Source organism: Crocodylus siamensis, chromosome 14 (assembly GCF_052110815.1).
Source record: "Crocodylus siamensis isolate JL-2025a chromosome 14, ASM5211081v1, whole genome shotgun sequence".
Taxonomy (NCBI): domain Eukaryota; kingdom Metazoa; phylum Chordata; order Crocodylia; family Crocodylidae; genus Crocodylus; species Crocodylus siamensis.
The window spans coordinates 26,938,438-26,961,339 of NC_143408.1; the positions used below are offsets into that span (position 1 = coordinate 26,938,438).

At 50.7% G+C, this 22,902-nt stretch overlaps 1 long non-coding RNA gene across 1 annotated transcript in view; it reads right to left on the reverse strand.

The window, feature by feature from the left end:
* The window catches only part of LOC149853540 (uncharacterized), a 41,734-nt gene that overhangs the window by 17,345 nt on the left and 1,487 nt on the right, over positions 1 to 22,902 (reverse strand). Inside the window, exons 2-5 of the long non-coding RNA XR_016439195.1 lie at positions 22,160 to 22,322; positions 16,926 to 17,869; positions 16,166 to 16,335; positions 14,899 to 15,074 (exon numbers count right to left, since the gene is read on the reverse strand). This is a non-coding gene — a long non-coding RNA (uncharacterized LOC149853540). The remainder of the gene's footprint in view (positions 1 to 14,898; positions 15,075 to 16,165; positions 16,336 to 16,925; positions 17,870 to 22,159; positions 22,323 to 22,902) is intronic.

Genomic DNA, 22,902 nt, shown 5'->3' on the forward strand with positions numbered 1-22,902 from the left:
GGCAGTGTTCAGCGCTCTCTCCAGCCCGCTCGCAGCCCTGCCTCCCTTATTTATCCAGGGGCCTTGCTGGCTTACGGCAAAAGCCATTACCTTAGGATTAGGCTTCAGTTTGATTCTCATCAAAGGCTCTGGTCACCGTGTATTTGCTTAACACCAGACCTTTCAGGCCCCATCAAATTTAACAAGGCCTGACAGATTCGGGATTAAACACAAAAAGCCAGACAAATCCATACTTTCATAGGAGGCCCCAGTGAATGCGACAGGACAGGCAGGATTTAAAAAAAAAAGAGAGAGAGAGAAAATGAGAGAGACTAAAATTAGCTCCTTCTGCTCGTGTCAGGGGTTTGTCATTGCAGTCAAGTGCTGATACCGCGGCAGAAGGAGCCGCCTGGATTGCCCCAGACCGGGAGAGACCCCGCAGGGCCCTTCCCCCATGCCCTCTTCCTTTAATAAGGATCCGTGACATGCACCTCTGATCTTTTAGCCACCAAGTCTCTGCTTAGTGGACGGGGAAAGGTTTTAATTGGCTACATCTGTACTTTTTATCAGCCTTGTATTCTCTTCCTAGTGCCCTTGGAAGTGCGGGACACACATGCACACACGCTCCCTCTGCTACCTTGCAGATTTGCCATGCAGCCAAACAAATCTGTTTTACAGTAACAGGTGGCTCCTCCTGTCTGCATATGATATGTATAATAAATTACTTCAACGGGTAGTTCAGGGTCTTCCCTCCCTCCTGCTCTCCGTCCTTCTCCCTTTCTTTGGTAGGCGAGACCCACAAAGGAGGCTCCCTTGTTTTGTGGTTGTGGGGTAATGCTCTTGCCTAGGTTAAACAGGAGGTCAGATTAGACGATCCAACAATTTCCTCTGGCCTTAAAAAAATCTAAGGACACCTAAGCTGTAATGCATGATGCTCACAGATTGCTTTAGAAACAATTCAAAGAGCTTTTAGGTTTGAACTGAAATAGTCCCTTGCCCTGTTTGCAACCCTAATACAGCAGTCCAAGGGAAAGGCAGCGAGAACCACCAAAGGGAAGGGACTGTGCAGCAGAGGTCAGTCTTAGCAGCTAAACTGTGCAGTCCAGAGTGATTAAAACATATAAGAGGGGGAAGAAATGGTATAAATGGAGCAGAGAGCGCTGCTGAGCCCCAGATTTCCAGGGGAGCCAAAGGGAGTTTTGGGCAGTCGAAGTGAGGTGTGTCAGTCCGGGATGAGAGCTCCCTCAGAGAGCCGAGTGGGGACGTTTTCTTATCTCCCAGTGCTTTCCAAATGAAAAAAATCCCAATCTGAATGGGAATGAAAACTGGAACTAGCAAAAGCTGTCAGGAACATAAAATCTGCAATAAATTCAGAAGGGCTCTCCTGAGACCTTTGGTTCTGATCGTTTCTAAACGTGTTATCTTGCTTTCAACATTTTTTCCTCTCTTTTTTTTTTCCTCTCGCAATTAAGTGAAGTGTCAAAAGTTATAGGAAAGGCAGAAACTTCTTTCCTGTACAACATGTAAAAATGATGCATTTTTGCAATTTTGAACCTCACTTCCCAAATGCTTTTTCAGAACAGAAAATCCATTGAAAATGATCCTTTCCTGCCTGCACTTTCTAATGGTAAAAAAAAAAAAGAGCCAAGTCAACACAGAACAAGAGGCTTGTCCATGCTTCAAGGAGCACATAAGTCTAACCAGCCCAAAGTCAGTGCATTTCAATGGGAGCTAAGAGTGTAACTCCCTTTGGGTCAAGCAAAAATCCCAGCTGTAGATCATCAGTAAAAAGGTATTAGCAGCACAGGTGGGAATTTCCCTTGTGCCCTAAAGGACAGAGCACAGCACTGGTTTCTTTGAAGCAAATCAAGATGCCTACTGGAATTGCAATTACAAGTCTGAGACTCAGCTCCAAGGAAAGAGCAGCAAATATTCCAAGGAGTTCCTTCATCAGCACTTGAGTGATCCTCATTTTTATTACTGAGGATGAAAGTGGGCTTACAGAGTCAAGCAGAAGAATCAATTTTGCACAATAGCAAGGCCGATACTGGGGGGGAGGGGGGAATACTGCCGTTAACTTGCATTAAAATTTCTAAATGAATTAGTTTAGCTTGAGCACAATAGGAGCATGAAAACTCCCCCTGTGAATATCCCAGCAGACAGGTTTACTGGCTGCAACATTTGCAGAGACGGCCACTACAGAGCAAATACTGCAAATTGCTCGGACAACGTCCATTTAAAGTGGGGAGACATTGAAACTGGGGGCAAAAACAACCTCATGCTGCTCTAGGCATTATGTTCATCTGGCCACGGGACAGAAACAACGCTACACAATGCTTGCCCAGTCAAAACAGTGGAATATTTTATTAATGGCTATTCCCCCACTATCCCAGCCTGCCTAGTACTGAAAACTTCCCGTTAGTCCGTGAGCACTCACAAGCTGCTTGCTAGCAAGGGTCCTCGTGGACCAGCACTGACATCCTCTCCCAGGCAGACCTCTAGATGAGGACAGCACAAAGTGCTAAAGAAATCATTTGCTTTAAACAAAACGACCTCCTTTTATTGCAGGTCAACTTAGCACCGAATTAAGCAAAAACACTGCTCCTGCCAAGCCGGGACTGGTGCCTCAGCACACGAGCACGGTTTTGACAACCTTATCCTGCTCCTCTTGGCAGACTCACCCAGACCTCAGAAATGCTTGTGCTGCATTTCCCTCGCTGTAAGCGAGCCTGCCGTCTCCCACTTGGCAGCCCCTTCGAGGCCCGGCGCACTTGCATTGCAAGATCTCTCTGCTGGGGTAGGGAAGACCCAGATGCGAATCACGGTTTGCAACTGGCTGCTCATATTTTTGGCTCCGATTGTGGCAGCAGCTATTAGGCTGTGCTGTGCTGTCTGCCTTTGCCTCCCGTCACTCTGTGCATCAAGTAGTGCTCTTCTCCCAATGACCCTGGCAGGCGCTGCAACTACCCCTGGGAGGGGAGAGGCTGTAACCGCCGATCCTTGCCGTGGGCAGACCCGACCCAGTCTGGGAAGCATCGGCAACTTTGCCATCCCTGACGCAGCAGAGGGGCACGACCTCTCCCAGACCCTAGGAAAAGGGAGTCGGTGGGACTGCTACCAGTGGATTTGTGCAAGGTCACGCAGGGAGTCAGTGGCAGAGGCCAGGCCCCTGCATCAACCAGTTGCCTCAAAATGAGAAGAGGCCTTTGCTACAAGCCCCTTCCAGCCTGGCACACACCCAGGCCCTCTGCTTCCACTGGGCCGCACCTGCAGCTGCAACCTCCTGGGGGAAACTTGGCCTCGATTATGGGGGGTTTTTGTCTCAGAGGCTGCTCAGGGCTTTCTTGAAAGGAAACAAGAGCATCATTTCTCAGTCTGTGCATGCAGAGGGCACTCCACGTGGTCTAAACCCATTTTGGAGAGGGCGAGGGGCACATATTTGGGATTTCCCAGGAGCCCATGAGGAAGAGACACTCACTGGGGTTTTATCTGTGTATTACAGTCTGAAGCAGCTTGAAAAAAAAAAAATAAAGCCAGATAAACCAAACCCCAGCAAAACCCCTGACTGGGGTCTCTGGGTGCAGCTTAAATCTGTGAACACGAGACACTGCAGTCAGAATGGATTTGGTTTGCATCCAGCAAGGAAGTGCTTTCCCTTCACACATGAAAAATTTAAATTAAAATAGAGGAAGTCATTTCCACCAAGAATTTTCTGAAGGAAAACCCCCCCTCCAAACTTGGATTTTCATCAAGACAAAAGCCCAAAATGCATGTTTTAAAATTTAAAACCCAAACCCTAGGCCAAGCTCCATCTGTTATCAAATTCAGCAGGGGCCTTGCTAGTGGGACCATCTCTGAAACTGCCTGTTTCACAGCCTGGCTTGGTGGACACCCCCCAGAGGGGTGCCGCTGCAGCGTGGGAGCACTGGAGGCTATCAGGATGTACTGGTCCTCCTTGGGTAACTAAAAGGTTGAATCGTGCATGGGGTCAAGGAGGTGTGGGAGAAGGAGGGGGCCAGTGACAATAATAGGAGAGTTTTTAAGCAACTCAAAAGTCCCCACAGGTTGTCGTAAGGTGAGGAGATAGAAAGTCTTCAGAGATGCCCAGGACAGAGAATCGATCAGCTCCTGGGGTTGCAGGTGCTGGGGCCATCGGGGCAGCTCCTACAGGCCCCGCTGCATCGGGTGCTGCACATCACAAGTGAGAAAAAAGCAGCCCTGACCCTGGACAGATTCACAGCCTTGGTGCAGCTCTTACGGGTGTCATCCGGATCAGAGACCTTTTGCTCAAGTCGGACCGGGCTGTATCCTTAGTGCGGCAGGCCCTGGGGTTGAACCTCAGTGCTGTACATGTGGTATGACAGCTGGGGAAGCCAGAAGCAGTTCTCCACGTTCACCGCCTACCTCCTTTCCCCTGGTGCAGTCCTGCCATCGGCTATCAGAGCTGCTATTTACCTTGCATGGGCAGGGAGACGCACTGTGGCCTGACCCCAGCCCCGCGGCTTCTCTTTGCACTCGCACTCAGGCCTGATCACACCCTTGCCACTGTTGCCTCAGGTCTCCGTGGGCCGCCGTGGCATAGGTGGCAGTGCAGGAAGGGAGGAATGGACCTGAGAAATCAGCCTTGGGGCATGGCCTTCCCTGCTGAGCAAAACCCAGAGGCTGGGCAGCAGGGAGTGCTCCTGCAAACAAGCCCATGACATTATTTATAGCGGTAAACAAGGCTGGCCATTTGGTGAGTAATCTGGAGCAATGCTCAGCAACTGATAGCAATTTCCAGCAATTAAATACTAATTAACTGATTTACTGAGTGATGCATTTACTTTATATATGGTGTTTTATTAAGTAATTAAGGTTTACCAAGTCATTTCTAAGGCATATTTATTAGGGCAATTCTCAGCAAACAAGTGATTTTTGTTTTAATCGTAGGAATAGTAAGAATAAAAAGCAACAATGGAGAGCTTTCTTCAAGTGCCTCTTTTCCAGAGCCGGTGCCTCTGCTTTTCCATACAGAAAATACTCTCCCATTTCATCTGATGGTCAGAAACTCTTCATGGTGGGACCATTCCCCAGGTATATTGCCATCACATAGCGTGTCTCAGTCCCACTACCAGACCCTCGTGATGGTTTCCTAAAGGACACTTGCTTAGAGTTTCTTTCTCCCTGAAAATATATCAAGCAATGGACTTCCCAGCATTTAGGTTGTATTAGACTCTCCCTACCCTAACTGCAGAATATACTTCCCCTCTTGATGCACAGCACAGCTGTACCATGCTCTGTCTGTCCTTATTCCTCCTCTCCTTCTTGGCATTATTACAGGGAAAGGAAGAGAGACCCATGCCCATCTGTGCATAGCCTACAACCATGCTGTGGCTTACCTGGGTACATCTCTGCCCTCCTCGCCCCTGTGCATCTTGTGGACATTACTGGATGCATCCCAGTTGTCCACTGCATTCAGAAGCATCATCCTAACCATTTGGTAGCTGGGGAAAATGCAGCACAAAGCAATTAACAGTAACATTTTCAGAGTCACTAAGTGACATAGCATCCCAAATCCTGTTTTCAGAAGTGACCCAATCTCCTAGTCTTATAATCACAGGCAAGGAGCATTGAAGGGACCTCAGGAGGTCACATCTAGTCCACCCCATTGCTCAAAGCAGCCCCAGCCCCAGCTACATCGTCCCAGCCTTCCTCAAAGTCAAATTCTCCCTACTTCACTTATGACAGTGTCATCCTAAGTCACATGTCCAGGGTCACACAGCAGGTCCGCAGGGGAGATCGAAACTAAAGCTGGGTCTCCAGGGTCCCAGCCCGTTGCTCCAAGCACCAGGCCAGCTTTGTTTTCACCACTACACGGGCTGCTTCTGCAATCCAGGAAAAGGCCCCATCAGCCTTGGGAAGCCAAGCTAGCTAAGCCGGCGCCCTTCTCCAGCCACGCGGCAGTTTTGCAGGGAGCTAACGGTGGAAGGCTCTCATTTATTTAGACAACTATGTCAGCCCATCATTTAAAAAAAGAGCAAGAGAGACTCTCTGGCAGCCTCACAGAGCTACAACGAGATTGCATTCAACACGATTCAATTTTAGTTAGGCAAAGCGGTAACAAATAGTCTGTTGTGTGACAAATGTTACACCCCTGCAGAGCGCTCCAAGTTCTTAGATAAACTATGATTTATAGAGGAAATTATTTCTGTTCTGGAAACGTGCTTGAATCCTGCCACCGGCTCACATCCTGATGGAGGGCTTCAGGTAGGCACGGAGGGTTTGCTCTGCTCTGGCTGGGGCACCCAGGACTGCTTTGCTCAGCACGGCCCGTGCTCTGCTAGGTGGTTCACTTTTAGGGGCAGCCAACGTCAAGGGAGGCTATCGGGCAGAGCATCAGCCAGAAACTGTCTCCACTCTGGACACTTGTTGCCAAAAAAAGATTGAGAAACTGGAGGAGGCACCGGAAAGAGCAACAAAAATGATGGAGGGATAAGAGTGAAGCAGTAACAAAGAAAAAGCTAGATGCTCGTTAGCCATGACTGGTACTTCTCAGTCCTTCAGAGGACCAAGCCAGTCTTGGCAAAGGAAAAAATGTGAGCGATAGGCAGAAAGAGTCTCCCTTTCAGGTCTAATAGACATGGAGGATACCGCTCATCCCTCCCGGACTACGCAAGTCGCTCCAGAAGAAGGACGTGGTTGCAAGACAGGATGGCAGGAAGGGTAGCGGTGTTGGCTGATAGAGGTGAAGTCCAGTTGAAGGGGGAGTTAGCTGCAAAGTGGACTGCTCACAGGTCAGAGGATGAGGAGCAAGGTCTGAGACACAGAGGAAGCCTTGAAAACACTGAGAACTGGCTGGTTAACATTGTGCCACCCCCAAGGGGATCCCATCCTCCCCACCACACCCAAGGAACCAGGGCAGGATTGTACCATCCAGTCCAATCCATGTTTAACTTCCAATAGCCCAGGGAACGGGGCATCCTCACCTCCTTTGCAAGACTGCTGCCCTGTGCATGGCCTTTATTCATAAGAAATACTTCCTACAGTCAATGCCTCACTCTGATTTACTTCCTGTGCTGGGCTCTTCCAATACAAGCTCACGGAGCAAGGAAACAGAGGCAGATCATCCTGCTTTCTCTGTGATAGGCACAGAAAGGCTGTTCCAGCAACAAACATTTGGCAGAAAGTACCATTTCCAACGAACCCCCCGTCTCCTCTGCTTCTGCACGATGGTGCCCACACGCATCGTGCCCCCACCCCAACTTGCTAGGAAAGTGTGTGGAAGATTTTTTTTTCTTTGGGTCTCACGATTAAAAAATTGGCTCTGCAATGTTTTATGCATGCATCTGTTATGCTAAAATAACCGTCCTTCCTAACCATGCCCACCTGCTGTCTTTTTCAATTTTAAGTATTTCTAAGTAGCAATCAAATCAGTATAATTTGTTCTTTATCTCAGAAAAACCATTGTGAAAGAAAAATGTGACCATTATGTTACATCAGGGAAAAATACAAGCTCTTTATTTGCAGCCTTCTCTATATTCTATCAGATCTTGCAGTCGTCATTATGCCAGTTGTATTTAATGCTGCTCAAATGAACGGAGCTTTCTTTAATCACCACAGCCCTTTTTCTTCCCCCCTCCCTTAATTTTTTCCACCCAAGGTTAAGCGGGTTTTTTTGGGAGACAAATACATAAATACCAATGTTATGAATATGTTAAGGGTATCTAGGAGACAGCTTTGAGGATTGGTATCAAGAGCTTGCTATCACTGATGTGAGCATCAGTAACCATTGTGTAAGGATGAAGTTACTGGATATTAGAAAAAGCAAATGTAAGAGACACAAACACCACCCACGGACTGCGCCAACGAGATCAAAATAAAAGACTTGGCAAATATTGACTCTATAATCAATGTCAAGTTTAACATTGGCTGCCGAATCACACCAAGGTTAGTATAAAAAACATTCAATTCGATGACCTTCAATGAAGCCTACAAATTAGAGGTCAGTGATTGAATTATTACTTATAGACCGCGGACAAACACAGCAAGGATTGGAAGTCCACTTCAGTGTAGATTAATACCTTTAATTGAGAAGCGCTGCCTGGGATACAAGCCTTAGGGCAGCCTCAAGGAATATGTTTCTTAGACTTAATTAATGGAGCGGTGGATCTTTTCATCCATAAAAGGACTCCTAATAAATGGAGCCGAGTGGCTAATTCTCAGCAAACAATTTATCTGATGGTTTGAGCAGCTTTTCCTGCCAGAGAAGCACTCCTGCACTCATTGAGATTTCCTCCCGCTTATTGATTGTTCAATGGAGTTGATAAACTTCTGTAGGGTTTTTTTTAACCCCCTTCCCACCCCAGGGATTGATCTTGAATAGTCTCAATTCCAGCAGGTCTGTTTAGTACAGAGGTCCTCAACCTTGCTAGACTTAAGGCACTCCCCAGAAAATGCCAGCTCTTAGTTTTCACTAATTTTTTGACCACAGAAAAATGACAGAGAAATTGGCCTGTTGCAAAGAGCACAGACCGACCATGGCAGGTCAGAATATTTTTTTAACACTATGGATTCCTATTTGAAATCTCTGGGTTTTTCTCATGATCCATGCTTGCACATCTAACAGCACCATGGCACCCTAGTTGAGAATCACTGGCTTAGTAGCAACCTGGTGGCTTGCTGGGTGTGAATACCGGTGCCGGTAAAGCAGGTCGTTTCAGTATTCAGAGGGAACCCCAAGGAGATAACGGTGTGTGGCTGAAGGGAGCCCTCACAAAATATTTCCGCATCCCTTCACATGTCTCCAACAACACCGTTGCTCTTAAGGGCCTAACAGCACTTTACAAGTCAAGATAATACCCGGCGATGGAGGCAGCATGGTCTGGTCCTGGAGGAACAAGGATGTGCATGGGGAGGCCTGAGTTCTAGTCCTGCCTGCAGCTGAGACTCACTGCAGGGCCTTTAACTCCCTTGGCCAAAATCCACCTTCCCCTTTTGCCCCTGAATCTGGTCCTCACTTCAGTGGTGCTGCCTCCAGACCCAAGGGCTGCTGTAGCCATGCATCTGAGGCAAGAGATGGATTTCAGATGGACTCTAGCCTGAGCAGCACTTTGGGAAATGGGAAACATTTTGGGAGCCTCACACAGCCACCGTTGCCAATGCTTGCATCTGAGGATGGCGCAGAATTAAACCCACCCCCTTGGCGGGCTGGAAGAGTCCCCGTCCCATTGTGCAACCATCACGGCACTACCCTACCCTTCCTGCTTTTCACTCCCGTCTTTGTTCTCTCTCGTCATCTCTCTACCTCCCATTATCTCTCCCCCTTATCTGTCTACCTCATTGTCTCCTTCCCTCCCATTTCAAAAGAAAGAAAGAAAAGTAGTGGGGGGTGGAAAAAGTATTAAGAAAGAACCCAATTAGGTATGCTGCCTGCAAATACGATTCCAGCCGATTTGGTATTTCTGCTCTCTCAAATATTAAGCAGCTCTGACAGTGGCTGGAACATCCATGGAGAGAGTTACTGCAGCCTTCATGTAAAGGTTACCAGCATTTTTTCCCCCCCAAAAGGGCCAGGTAATCAATACATGTACAAATAGTTGTTTTTCATTCCAGACAACGAGGTGGGGGAAGAGAGGCAAACGGGAGGAGGAGGGCACAGTAATAACTCAGCTTTCCTCCAGCCACTGAGTCGACCGTCCTCCCTATCCTGCACCGCCTCGGTGACTTGCTCTGTCAGGCCCGGTGGCCTGCGTATCCCAAGGAGCCTGTAGTTTTTGCTGCTGCATGACAACAAGAAGGTGACATGTCGCCTTCCCCCGCCTCCCGTGGAGTTACAGCAGCAAGTAAACTTGAAAACAGTAGTATCCTCTTAGTAACAGACGAGGCCCACACGATCTCAGTGGGCTCTTGTGGCGGAGACGGAGACGGCCGCGGGGGCTCTGTTGCCATCAGTATAGATGTGATGTTTACAACAGCCCGGCCCGCGCAGGTCTCCGAGGAGTCTGGGCCAGGCATAACGTGCCCTCCAGCCTCAAGTCCCTGGAATAGCTTGGGTAAGAATATCCTCCATGCCCACTGCAAAAGCTGCTTTCTCTCTCCAAATAACGTGCACAAACCGGAATCGCAACTCATCCAAACGGGCCAACAACGCTGCCGCAGAACCACGGCGTCGTTATCCTATCTGCACGTCTGCCGTGCCATAAACAAACACCGTCCTTGCCTTCCTCGCTCCCTCCCCAAATGCCAGGTCTAAAAATAAAACCGGAGCAGGAAAATCCCCCATTATAAAATGTCTTTCTCCCTTGCAGGAACACAATGTTACTGCCCTCTAAGTGAGCTGCGAGCACATCTTCAATAGATTAGAAGAATGGCACACAAGGTTCAGATCATTAAACAGTAATCCGGGGCGGGGGGTCAAGCATTTCTATTTAACAATGTGCTCCAGTTGCCAACTCTCCAGCCCGCTGAGAGATCAGCGCAAACTCCACTTCTGAAAGCCGAGTTGTGTTTATTGTTGTTTGTCTGGCCGTCTTGCTCCTCTACCTGCCGCTGCAGCTGGGCAGCGTGCTCTGCGCCTCCGCCCCGGGAAGGAGCTGGGCACAGCTCAACCGCTCTGCTTGGCGGGCGTTCGGGCAAACCGTGTCTTTCCCTCTGACTTCGAGGGAGGGGACTTCAGACTTCTCAATTTCCCTTGCTTTACAGGAAGCACAACTGCAGAGAAAGGCGCTGCCCCCCCATCCAGCGTCAGAACCCGTCCGGGATCTAAATCTGCTTTGCTGCAAGGCGCAAACCTGCTCCCGGACCCAGGTTGTCTCAAAGAGTCTCAGCCCCATCCCAGGTTTGCTCATCCGACGTTAAAACCACGCGGGTGTTGGAATTTGTCTATGCAATCTGCCCTCCTTTGATGCACCCTGGATCCCTTGGGGAAGGCTGCTCGGGCAGACAAGGGTGCTGTGGCCCGATCAGGGCGCAGCTGCAGAAATTCGACCGACGGAAGCCTTGCATTATGGGGAAAAGAGACTGGGTTTTGTTCAGCACCTCGAATGCCTCTTTCTGGTTCCCTCCCAAAGGGGAGATGCTTTTCAGACACGGGGCGGCATATTCTCACCCAAAGCAAACTTACTAGTAACGGGCTTCTTGGCTCTCTGGGAGCCCAGGAGAGTCGTCACAGCTGCCTAGCAAGAGACATTCCCCATCCTTAACAGCCTTCAGTGTCTACTGAACGACAGACAAAGAAAAGACAGCAATGCTGGGGCACTGAGGGAGGAAAGGGCTTATCCAGCTTACATGGTGTCCAAGGCAAGAACAGGGCACAGATCTCCCGACTCCCCATTCAACATCCCAGTCCCCAGACCCCTCTGTGAATGGGCCGAGTCGCAATCCGATTCCAGGTTGGGAGCTACCATGAAACCCCAAGTGGTGAAGGACCTGCCCAAATCCCCGTCAGCATCATTTCCAAAGCAGCTGCAAGCCCACGTTCCCCAAAGCGCGTTCGAACGGAGGTGCCGACATGCCCGTGGCCTCTTCGGGAGGGACAGGTTGGCAGTAGCAACCGCAGGGCAGACAAGACATGGCTGGTGTGTTGACCCAATACATCGCCAACTGAGAACAAAAGGTTTTTTCTACCGTCCCTTGTTGGGAGTCTCCCTTTTCCTGCCAAGACAAGTGCAAAGTCTCCCTTTTCCTGCCGAGGATTCGTTACAACCACTCTGCCCTCTTGCTTTGCCCCTAACGAGAAGCTTCCTCATCCCTGCGCTGCCTGCACACATACCCCTTTCCTAGGAGACCCGCATTTAGCAGCTCCCATCCCTGCCACGACGGAGAAGCAAATCCCGCATGGTCACAGGGGAGGACCCTGAACCTCTCGTGCACTCGTCTCCAAAAGGGGCTAGAGATGGGCTGGATACATCAATCATGTGTAATCCCCCCTGGCAGCACAAAGGAGGCGATTCAGCGCAGAGCGACCACTGCGGGCCTCCATCCGCCGTGTGCTCCCCTCACCGAGCACTTTGAATGCCGCGTGTAAAGGGCTTATGTAACTTAGCAACATGGCTCTTATCAGCCAAGAGGCCGCGGTTGCAGTGGATGAGCGTCAGTCAGTTCGCTTCGCCACTCAAGTCGAGGGCTCCCAATCTGCGGCCCATCTTCTCACCGCGCAGGCAGGCGGCGACCCTGGGTCCATCATTAATCCACTGCCGTAGGGAGCCGGCAGCGCTGCCGGGTCAGCGCGTGCAGCAAAGCCCGTCGTAGCGCTTGCCGTGTTGCCAGCCCTGGACGAGAAGCTGACCCAGCCGGGGAAAAGGGGAGGGGAGGCTCGTGGCCTGCCGGCCTTGGGATGCAGCCTGCAAACCGCTGCCGGAAAGAGGAAGGAAGAGGCAACTTCTTACTAGCACTTGAGAGTGGGTGTTGCAAGTGCAAGGGCCTTTCTTATAGGCCAGAGACTGCTACTTAAAACCTGAGACTTGGGCAGACTCTGGCTCTGCGGGGCCTCCTTCGAAGGGCACGGATGAGATCCCAAAGCCCCTTTAAAAAGAAAACTGACTCCAAGTCATTTCCAATTTGCCGAGCGCCCGGTTCTGAAGGCTTGCAGGGCGAGAGGTGCCTCTTACCAGAGACGAAACGTGAATGCTAACTGCAAGCAAAGCGTCTCTCATTAAACCGGTCCCTTCCTCGCCTCCTGCTCGCTGGCCCTGGGAACCTGCCGAGTTTCAGCAGCTCCGTGATGCCTCTGGGTGAGACTGAACCCGAGGTTTTGGGCCCAGCAAGCAGCGTGCAGATGCTAAATGGTAGCTGCGAAATAGAGGCCGAGGCTCTTATTTGTTGATTGTGCATCTTAGGGCTCCGCTCTCTGGCTTTACTTGCCTCCTCTGCACGCCAGCTCCTTAAGTGGGAAAAGGGGATCATTAGACTTCCCATCACCAGGAGCAATAACAATGTCTGAGTCAACCGGGTCACATCCTCGGCTGATGGGAAGCAGCAGAAATGGCTGCCTGGTCCCCTGCACCCTCCCCTTCCAGGAGACTCCCCCCCAAGCCACTTTTCATTTCCAGCAGCTGAGGACCTTGACCTTTGAGTGCTAGCAGCAGCAGCAGCAATTATCATCTAGGTGTCCCCAGGCTTTGATACCAGCTTTGTGAGCCAAAGATCTTTCACCGTATATAAATTCAAAACCAAATATGGGATCAGTGAAGCTCTCTGCATCATTATAACTGGGTGGAAAGATCAGCGGCCCATGGCTTTGCTGTAGCCAGCACCTGCCGTCCTGATTTCCAAGCCACGTTTCTCTTCAGGGACCAAGAGAAATCTCTACCTTCACGCTCTGCTCCGGTTCAGACGTGGTATAAACTACCTGCTGTTCCCCACACAAACCTTCAGGAAGCAAGACTGAGTTCAGCAGAATCAGCCTCTCCTTAGGAAACGCTGGGTTGGCCATCTGCGGTCCACCTCTTGATACGCCAAGTGTGGTATCTTGCCCCTTCCTGGTGCTACTCAATTCTCCAGGCCAGTTGTGCAGTCTGGCGGTAGATCAAACCCTCCCTGACCCACCTCTGTCCTGAGCTCAGCAAGCAACAAGGAGAGCGATGTGCAGATCAGGACACCTGGGCTCATTTCCCAGCTACTGCAGACTCCCACAGACAGGTCTGCCTACCCCGAGTGCTGGGCGCTCGCAGGAAGGGTGCTCTTCACACCTGCTCACGCCCCCTTGCACAAGCCCAACCTGGAATGAGTGCCCCGCGCTGTCCGCTCTTGAGACCTCTCGTCGTTGGTGCAAGAGCAGGTCTTGCAGCGTAAAGGCACGGCTGGCAGCATCGGGACTCTGCCTGGCTTTGGCACTCAGGCAATACCAAAGCATAATCGCGACACGAGCTCTCCCTGCCTCTCTTTTAACCAGCAGGACTGCAAATGTTTATATGGATTATGAAACGATCCAAGTCTGTTTTTACCATGAGCTGCAGAGTGACTCAGTGCAGCAGGAAATTTTGCAGGCTGACTATATGTTGCATGGAGAGGGGTGTGTGTGTGTGTGTGGGGGGGGGTCTTATCTTTTCTTTTTCAATTTAACCACCATTAATTTCTCTGAGCAACCCGCAAGGTTCTTGCGAAACGAGACGGGCACAGAAATGAAGCTTGGGTTAGCCGAGACCAGAAGCACTCTACGTATAAAACCTGTGTGGAAACCCATGTCTCGTGCTGGCATCCGGTTGCAGCACATCCTTCACACATGCTCTCACATCCAGCTCAGCGACAGTTAGCAGATTCTAGTTTCCATAAATAAAAATTAAACAAACACTTAACGAGCGCCATGCATATTAATACCCTCCAGGTGAAGGTTAGCGTGAGCTGTGATTGTAACAAATCCACATTTGATTAGATTGACTTGAAAATGGGGGAGAAAAACAACCCACAAAAGCTTAAAAATTACAGTAATTTATTCTTTTGACCTCTGAGTTTCTCAGTTTTCTGCAACTTCAGGCTCCTTCGTACAATGCCATTCCGACTGAATATGCTTCAAAGAAGCAGGTGCTGGCATATTAAAAATGACTCCATTCCCTTTCCCTCTCCAATCACTAACCACATATCCAGCATGGCATCTGTATAACAAGTTGGAGCTTTTGACTCAACTGTCTAATAAAAGCTCCTTGTGAAAGTGAGAGACTTGTTAAAAGTTCCTCCTCCAGAGTCCAGAGTGAGAATTTGAAGCTGTTATATAACGACGAGGTGTCAGGGACTGGAATACCTGATATCTGACACTTGAGCTGCCTTCTTTAACAAATTAAGGTGGGTTTATTTTTAACTGGCAACCGAAGGCTGCCACGGCGCAGTTGGGGAACACGCTCCGCGCAGTGTGAGAGAGGCGGTTTGAGAAATCACAGCAGGGGAGCCCCCGGATCTGGCCCCGGACTGGCTTCCAATTTAAAATAATGCAAACGCCGCGGCTACCTGCAACGTGGCGAGACGGCAGCTCCCAACTCAGCTGGCACGGGTTTGATGCAGGCGCGGGGAGAGCAGGTAAAGGGGCCGCTGCACACCTGGAGACATCCCATTACTGGCAGAAGGACTGGGCGTGGAGAGCGGGGCCCGTAGCCATCGCTGAGAAACTATGCAGAGCTCACGACCTAGAAGGAAAGACAGACGAAGGGAAAAGAGAAGCACAGGGGGAGGAAGTGACCCCGGTGTCTCCCAGCAGGTCCAGTCCAGAGCTGGGAGCTCCCAGTGGCTGGTTCCTCCCCAAACACCCGCGCGCTTCTCCTCCCGGGGCTTTTCCTGCCCGGCGAGCTGCAGCCGCGAGCAGGTAGACGGAGCACAGGCCACAAGACGAGTCTCATAGTTACACTGCAGACAGGAGAGGACGGGGCTAGGGCAGGCAGAGACCCGTGCCAACCAGGACCGCTATTTTTATGCCGAAAGGGCAGTCATGTTGGCCGTGGAAATACCGCAAGAAAGGGGAGAGAGGACTTTTTTGGAGCTTGGAGATTTTTGAGATTGGAGCTTTTGAGAAGAGCTGCAGACCCCACGAGATGAGAGAGTGGGTTTAGCAGGTGTGTTTTCATAGTTATTTCATAGTTGGTGTTAGGGGCTGGAAGAGACCTTTGCAGATCATCGGGTCTAGCCGGACTGGAGGCCGAAGCGGTCTCTCTACCCGCAATCCCCAACGAGCCGGTGTGTCCCCCCGCCAGGCTGCAGGACCTGTGGCCTTTTCTCTGCTAGGACCACCCGCAGGGGCAGGTAGGGAGCCATCCTGGGCTCCCTGCTGACCTGCTAGCCAAGGGGCCAGTCCCATCCATTTTGGAAAGCCAGGCTGGATTTCCACCCTCATAACACCATAAGCCTTAGCCAAGGCCCGCAGCCACAGCAGGTGCAGCGTTAAGGACAGCTGAGCTTTCCCCCACCTGGGACTCATCAGCTGCCTCCCAGCTGAGGCTTTGTGGGCCGGGATCAGGTGAAAGCTGGATGGAGACCTGGTACCTGAAGGCAGCAGGCCGCTCGTTTTGAGAGCAGCTAGCAAAGCCCCTGGGTGGGTGGAGAGGACAGGACAGCTATCATCCTAAGCAAAGAACGGAAATCCCTTGGCTGGGGATTGTCCTCTTTGCTGGACGCAACATTGCCCATCTCTGCGGCGCTGCTGGGCTCCAGCCAGGCTGAGAAAAACATCTGAGAATTGCACCTCCTGGGTCTGTGCAAGGCTACTAGAGACCAGGGATCTTACCCTTCCTCGGGGCCGAGTCTGGCTCCCCGCGTGCAGTCCGAGAAGGGATCCTTACAGCTTTCCAGTCGCACACTGCTTGCACGGATAACTCCCAGCAGAACAGTGCTGGCTGCCATGTTTACCGCAACGAAAACTTCGTGGCAGGCAATGCTCCCCCATGAGAGGCGATTCTTGGGAGGGACAAAGCAGGTTAAAACAGAGGGTTTTTTCTGTCCTGGCAATGGTTAATTCCACTTCCCTCTCACCCTTCCCTCAATGCAAAGCCCAGCCAGAAAAGCCACTCCAGATGCAAATGGAAAGGTCAACAAATGGTTAATAAATAACTAATAAAGGCAACCTGGAAGCAGCTAACCCACTCACTGAAGTTCTCCACAGGGTCCCCGCTTCAGTGCTTAGCAAAAGGTGCAATCGCTATAGCAACGCCGGTAACATTTTCAAATAGACGGGCAATTATTATTCATTCATTTCCTGTTTATTGTGACAATGTTAATCACAGCGGTCTCTGGGAGAGGGATGCTAATGAAGATGTGATCGGGGCAGCGTGATCCCCAGCGAATTCCGTGGCAATTTCTCAATTCATTAGCATCTTGTCATTTTGAGGGGCGACCGCAGAGACCCACATTCCCACCTTTCACCAAAACATGACAGGATAATAAAGCAATGCTATTTCCATTGCTGGGGAAAGTTGAAATGTTTGTTAGGTTTAAAGTTTGTTAATTAAAAAAAGCAAAAACAAAAATCGGAACGAATAAAAACAAACCTCCAGACACACAGCGGAGCGGGCAAGATGGCAGAACGAGCGCGGGCATTTGCCAGCCGTTGCAGTGCTGGTAGCCCTCTCCTCTCCCTCGCCTGTCCAGCGCCTGACACGAAAGGCCACCTTCAGCTCCCCGAGAATAAGGGAGAGGACTAGGCTCTTTTTTCGACTGGTGTCTGCTTGGCTCTCAAGTGGACAACACGAAGCACAGCGAACGGGGGCCAGGCTGCACCGACTGACCTCCCAAGTGATGTCTCAATCCCCACTTCCCGGCTCCCGCGCGAGGTTGCCCGCGTCTCAGCCGGGATCGGACGTCTCATTCGGGTGCCTGACGCTCAAGGCACATGCCGCGTCGCTCCGAGCGCTGAAGGACACTCAGGCTGACAGCTGCATGCGCTCGGTTCAAAGTGGAAGACAGGGAGATGTCTCCCCCGGTCCCCAGCAGATGAACCCTGAGGGGGAATTACTCCTGCTCGCCTCTCTTCTCCCTCCTCACCCGCCCACTCGAGGGGTCTGGCAGCTTCATCCCTCGCTGGAGAGCTCAGCTCTTCCTACAGTGATGAACAGGTAATTGCATGGAACAAGCGATGAAAATCCGCGTGGGTGTCCAAACATAGGACAAATCCTGAAAGGTGACACTTGGGACAGCTCATGGCAGCTGCTGATGCCCTGCTACCATCAGAAATCCTGTCCTCACAGGGGAAGACAGACAACGAAAAAGAGAATATGTAGCATTTTATGCCAGCAAAGATTTCAGTATATTAGGGAGACCTGCCTACGGTGTTTGACAGCGGAGAAAGCCATGCGATTGGCTCCATAATGCGGAGAAGTGCATGCGGTAATTGCACGTCCTCTTTCAGTGGGGCAGCCGTGGCGCTGGACACACTGTCCCTTGTCCCAGGGGCTCTTCGGGATGCTGGAAGTGTTGTGCGCCTTCATTGCAATTTCTTTAAAAAATAAATAAAATTAAAAACTCCCCAACTCTATTCTCAGGTATTGTTATGCAGTGAAGAATTTGCTCCATGTTTACCTGGGAAATAACCCACCCAGGGATGCAATAAACAGTATTTCAAGTGGAGACAAAATGCGGAGAGATAAGACATTAGGGCTGGAAGGGACCTCCAGCCCCCTGCCCAAGGGTCGAATGAGCTCAGGCACGTCGAAGCTGCTCTTTGGCTTAACCTGAATGTCTGGTGTTTTGTTAAAAACAAATAAAACCCAAATCTACTTCAGACAAAGTTACTGAAAAACCCCTCTATGGGAAGAAACGTACCCATGTCTCTGCTGCAGCAAGAGCTGCCAATGAAATGGTGCCACCATTTGAAAACCAGGGGAGGATTTGATTTTTGAATCCACGGTTCATCGTGCTATGCGATGCCCTCAAGAACCACTTGAAGCATGAAAAGGCACAGGTTTGTGGGCATCATCTGCTTTACTCCGCTCAGGCTCAGCACCGCTGAGCTCACCGTGGTATCTCAGCCTCTATGCCGCTCCGATCTGCCGCCATTTATTATTAGCGAATGTCCACAAAAGAAAAAAAACCCCAACAAAATCCTTGAGAGCCATGAAAATATTTGCAGCTCCCAAGAGCTCCGTGAATATATGGAAGTATATGTTATCCGCCCGTCTCCATTCTCTCGATAGTGATTTAGCCGTCTAATCAGGGAGTAGGAACAAAACAATGTGAACAATCACAGACCACACATTTGAATAGCAAACAGCTGTGGCGAACAGTTTGAGAGAGATCCATCCCCTCCAAAATTATTTGTCCAAACTATTTGGCACTTTCTTACAAACAAACTCATTTGCAGAAATTAGGAAGGAGCCATCAAATTTCCAATTTTTCGGCTCAGTGATACTATTCACCCAGCTCTAATACCTGCTTAAAGACAGAGAGAAAGATCTAGTTCTAGGTGAACGCAGTGGAACAAGGACAGCTCGGCTTATCAAAAGGAATTTTAATAGAGTTTGGGGAGATGCTTCATTAAAACAATGCACCGAGTTGAAAACTGACACCTTGTAGCCCACTTTTTCTAGTGCAAAAGAATCTAATTTATGACTGAGCTCCTCACTTCTAAGCACTGGACGCCAGTGCTGTGGGGAAAAATGGGATATCTGCATTAAAAAAAAAAATAGAAAGCCAGTCATGCTTGCCCTGCTACTGTAATAACGCAGGTCAGTTTGGCCCTGCCTGTCCAGCGACTAAAGTGTTGTGGTTAGGAACATTAAATGCATTTTTAAAACCTAGCATGATGTGAAAACAATGCACTGGGAAGGGCTCGGGCTGCCTGCTACCGGAGCAGCAGAACGGATAGAAAGCCCCTCTCCAGAGCAAGGAGACTGGATTCAAAAATCAAATCCTAGCAGAAGTCGGCTTGCTGCTTCCCTCGCGAAGGGTTCAGAAAGGATCCAACAAAATGTGGCCAATTACCAGGGGCCCGTTGGAAAGGTGAGCAGAGGAAGACGGGGCTGTTCTTGAAATGGCAAGAAAGCACCACACATCTAGCCCAGAAATGTCACACTTCTGTTATTAAATTTCCCTCCCTCTCTCTTTGTTACTGCTTTGCTTCACTCTCAGACTCAGCTGCAACATGATATAATTTGAGCTGTGAAAATGCAGTCAGCACGTCGAGCTGCTGTTGCCTGAACGTCTGCGACTTTGTCAGCTCTCCATGCTTCACAGCCTTTCCTGATGTTAAATGGGTTTTGCAAACCAGGTGGGGTGAGCTACTAAGATAAGAAATCAGAGAGAGGTGAGGGACAGAGCAAGAGATGGGGAAAGGTGAAAGGGCAGACAAATCCCATGCAGGAGTGCGTGCACTCAGCAGCCTTTAGGGACAGGATCCTGAGGAAACCAGGGCATATCACTTTGCATGGCCCCTGACTTTGTATGGGGCTAGACAGTCCATCCTGATGCCAGCGGCACTTGAGCTCACTGCAACCGACCCCACAGGGACGGACACTCGATGAGAAACCGTTCTCTACGGGGGGGGCATCTCTAGTAAAAATTTAAGAAGTTCCCCGACAATCCCCGGATCACTAGTTGTGCAGGTAACTGGTCTGTGATGGTGCAGCCCCTGGATGACCCCCTGGCGTGGAGAGCAGCCCCGCGGCTCTGCACCTGGGCACGGAGGCCCGTCACATCCCAAGGTGACAGAACAGCAGCACCTGCGAAGGGCTCGGCGTCTCCAAGCTCAACTTCCCGTCGCCAGAAAATCTCTCCGATTAAAGACACAAACAACCCGTTACGGACGCTGCTGAGACAACGACAGAGGAGATGCAACAAGGAGGCGTTGCACGATGTCAAGCCAAGCGGGTGCTGTGCAGTGGCTGTCTCATCATGCTCCTGATTGGATTTGCTCAGCCTCTTTTTCCAACTCCTTGCCGCTCTCTTAAGAAATAAAATAAGATACAGCAAAAGTTCCTGCTCGTAGGCTCCAGGCAGGGCTGGCTCCTTCAGCAGTCTGCCTTGAATTTGGGAAGGGGGTGAGGGCTGCTGTTGGGATGTGATGAGCAGCTTTAAGCACAGTGGCTAATCTGCCCTGAAGTCAGGAGCAGAAGCAGCAAGCAAAGGCCTTTTGCTGGGAGCTGCCCGTGGGAAACGTGGTGCTGCGCTGCTCCATACAGATGCAGCCGAACACGCGCCTGCATCCTAAACGAGCCAGTCGGGTGCAGAGTAATGCAGCCACAACCGGTGCTGGGGGCTTGCAGGGAGCACCCCCTGCTCCGCACCACTGCAGTCTCGAAGCGGCTCTGCCGCGTCCAACGTTTGGATTGGAAGGGGAAGAGTTGACCTTGCTAGAGCAAAATGCATGCAAATCTCTGCCAAATTGTTTTAGCAAGTTCACTTTGTCGGGACAAAGAAGCCACCAGGGGCTAACTCAGCCTTTGGCTAGTTTGGGAACCAAGCGATGCAAAAACGAGCAAGCTCCTGTTTAAATAGCAAGTTGTGAACGTGCACACCGTGGAGATGCTTCCCATTTGGTTGCTCTTCGAGAACTCGCCTGTGGAAAATTTTAAACCAAGCCTGACTGCCCACATAAAAGATTTAAGGTTTTAAATCCCCAACCCTACCGAGGGGCATCGATTTCTAACCAGCTCCCCGGGCCTGGATTTTAAACGTCACGAGATAAAATCGTGCGCGCACGCCAGAGTGCTCCAGGAGAGACCCCGACCCATCGCTCTTGCTGCAATGGAGATGCTGAGCCGCCACTTTTCCCCATCTGACGTCAGCAGTGGAGCTTGATTTATGCAGCTCCTTGCAGGACTCGTTTGTGTTTTGAGGAAGGGGAGGAACGGCTCCTGTCAGAAACTCCAAGAGATGGGGATAGAAAAGCAGTGCTGGAGGCACTTGGAGCACGCAGCTTCCCGCACTGCACTCGGCCCCGTGGGCGCTTGGGGACAGAGAAGGCCATCCACCTTTTGCACACACGTGCATGCATGCACACACGCGCCCTAATGGCACATGCCAGGAGGGGCAGGTCTGTCGGGCTCCAGACAGCACCCATATGTTCCTCACAGTGATGCCCAGAGTGTCTTGCACTAAAGGATTTGCACAAGTGAAAGGGGCACGTGTTGAAGTTCTCAGCTCCGGGGCGCTCGATCTCCCCCAGCCCTCGGAGCACAGGACTGCAGAAGCGCCACGAGTCCCGTTCACGTGCATGCTCTGTCCACCTGCTCCTAGGCTCATCTGCATGGGGGCATCATTACACCTTGAGAGGTGTGATGCTATATTCCTCCCAGCACGGGGTCACTGCAGTCTCCCCCTCTTTTTTTTCCCCCTTCGTATTGACATTGAAAATAAAGCAGCTTGATGAGATAAGGGCCATTTCCAGTGAGGAGGTAACTGGGGTGTTTTTTCAGATGGGCAAGAGGGAATAAGCATGCAACAAAACCCTGGGTACTCAAGAGAGATACCCTGGGTTTGTGTGAGCTTGCTGGTCCTCCACTCCACTGAACGGGTATACGCGGGTTATTCATTTGCACAGAAGCCACCAGATGCCACAGGTACCCGAGGCCAATAAAAGGGGAGCCAGACAATCCCCCCAGATGTTTCTTTCTGAGACCCCTGACCAAGTTTTTATTTTAACGGGTGCCCAGAAAGCATCCCCTGTCCTTGCCTACCCGCTTTCCAAGGTCACCAAGCAGGGCACGGCTCCAGAGCGATACTGGGCTGCACTCCCCACATCTGTGGCAAAGCAAAGGCATCGATATATTGAATTGTGCCTGGGTCTCACCTGCCGGCGGCCGGGCTTGTAGCGCGGGGACCCGTCGCTCACCGAGCTGAGAAACGAGCCACTGCCAAGAGCGACCGGCTGGCTCTCAAGCAGGGGGAGCTCCCGGGATGCAGGCGAGGGAGACGGCATGGGGTGCATTTTCAGACTAGCCCCCGGAAGGCATCTGCAAGGGACCAACACATTTGCACTGGTTTAGGGAAGGCAGACGGGGAATTGGGGAATGCTTTGAAAACGTCAAGGCATTGCTGCCCGCAAGGGGGAAACCCTGGTGCCATGAGGGGTTTCTCTCCACCTGTTTGGAAAGGGGACCTGCCTTTGCCCCTAGTCTCTCTGGGGAGGCAGCATCCTGGAGAAGCCTCCATGGCACAGTCTGGAGGAGGTTTTCGTCATGGGGGGGGGATCAACCCAACACTGGTCTTGGGCATCAAAGTGCAGCCCCACCTCTCACTCAGCCTGGAGACAGGAGGAAAGTGGAGACTCGGCTGCTGCCATTTCAAAACAGCCTTCCTGGCTTTGATGGGGTTTTTTGTCTTTAAAACACACACTTTTCCTTTTTTTTTTTTTTAATTTCATTCCCCCCCGTCATCCTCTAGCCCCACAAAGTTACACAATGGCTCAGCTCCTTTTTGATATACTTTTCTTAAAAAGACCATACACTTGCATTTAATTAAAAAGTATCTACATAGGAATGAGATTAATTAATTCTCCTTCTACCCAAGAGTCCTCTCTTTGTGTTCACTTAA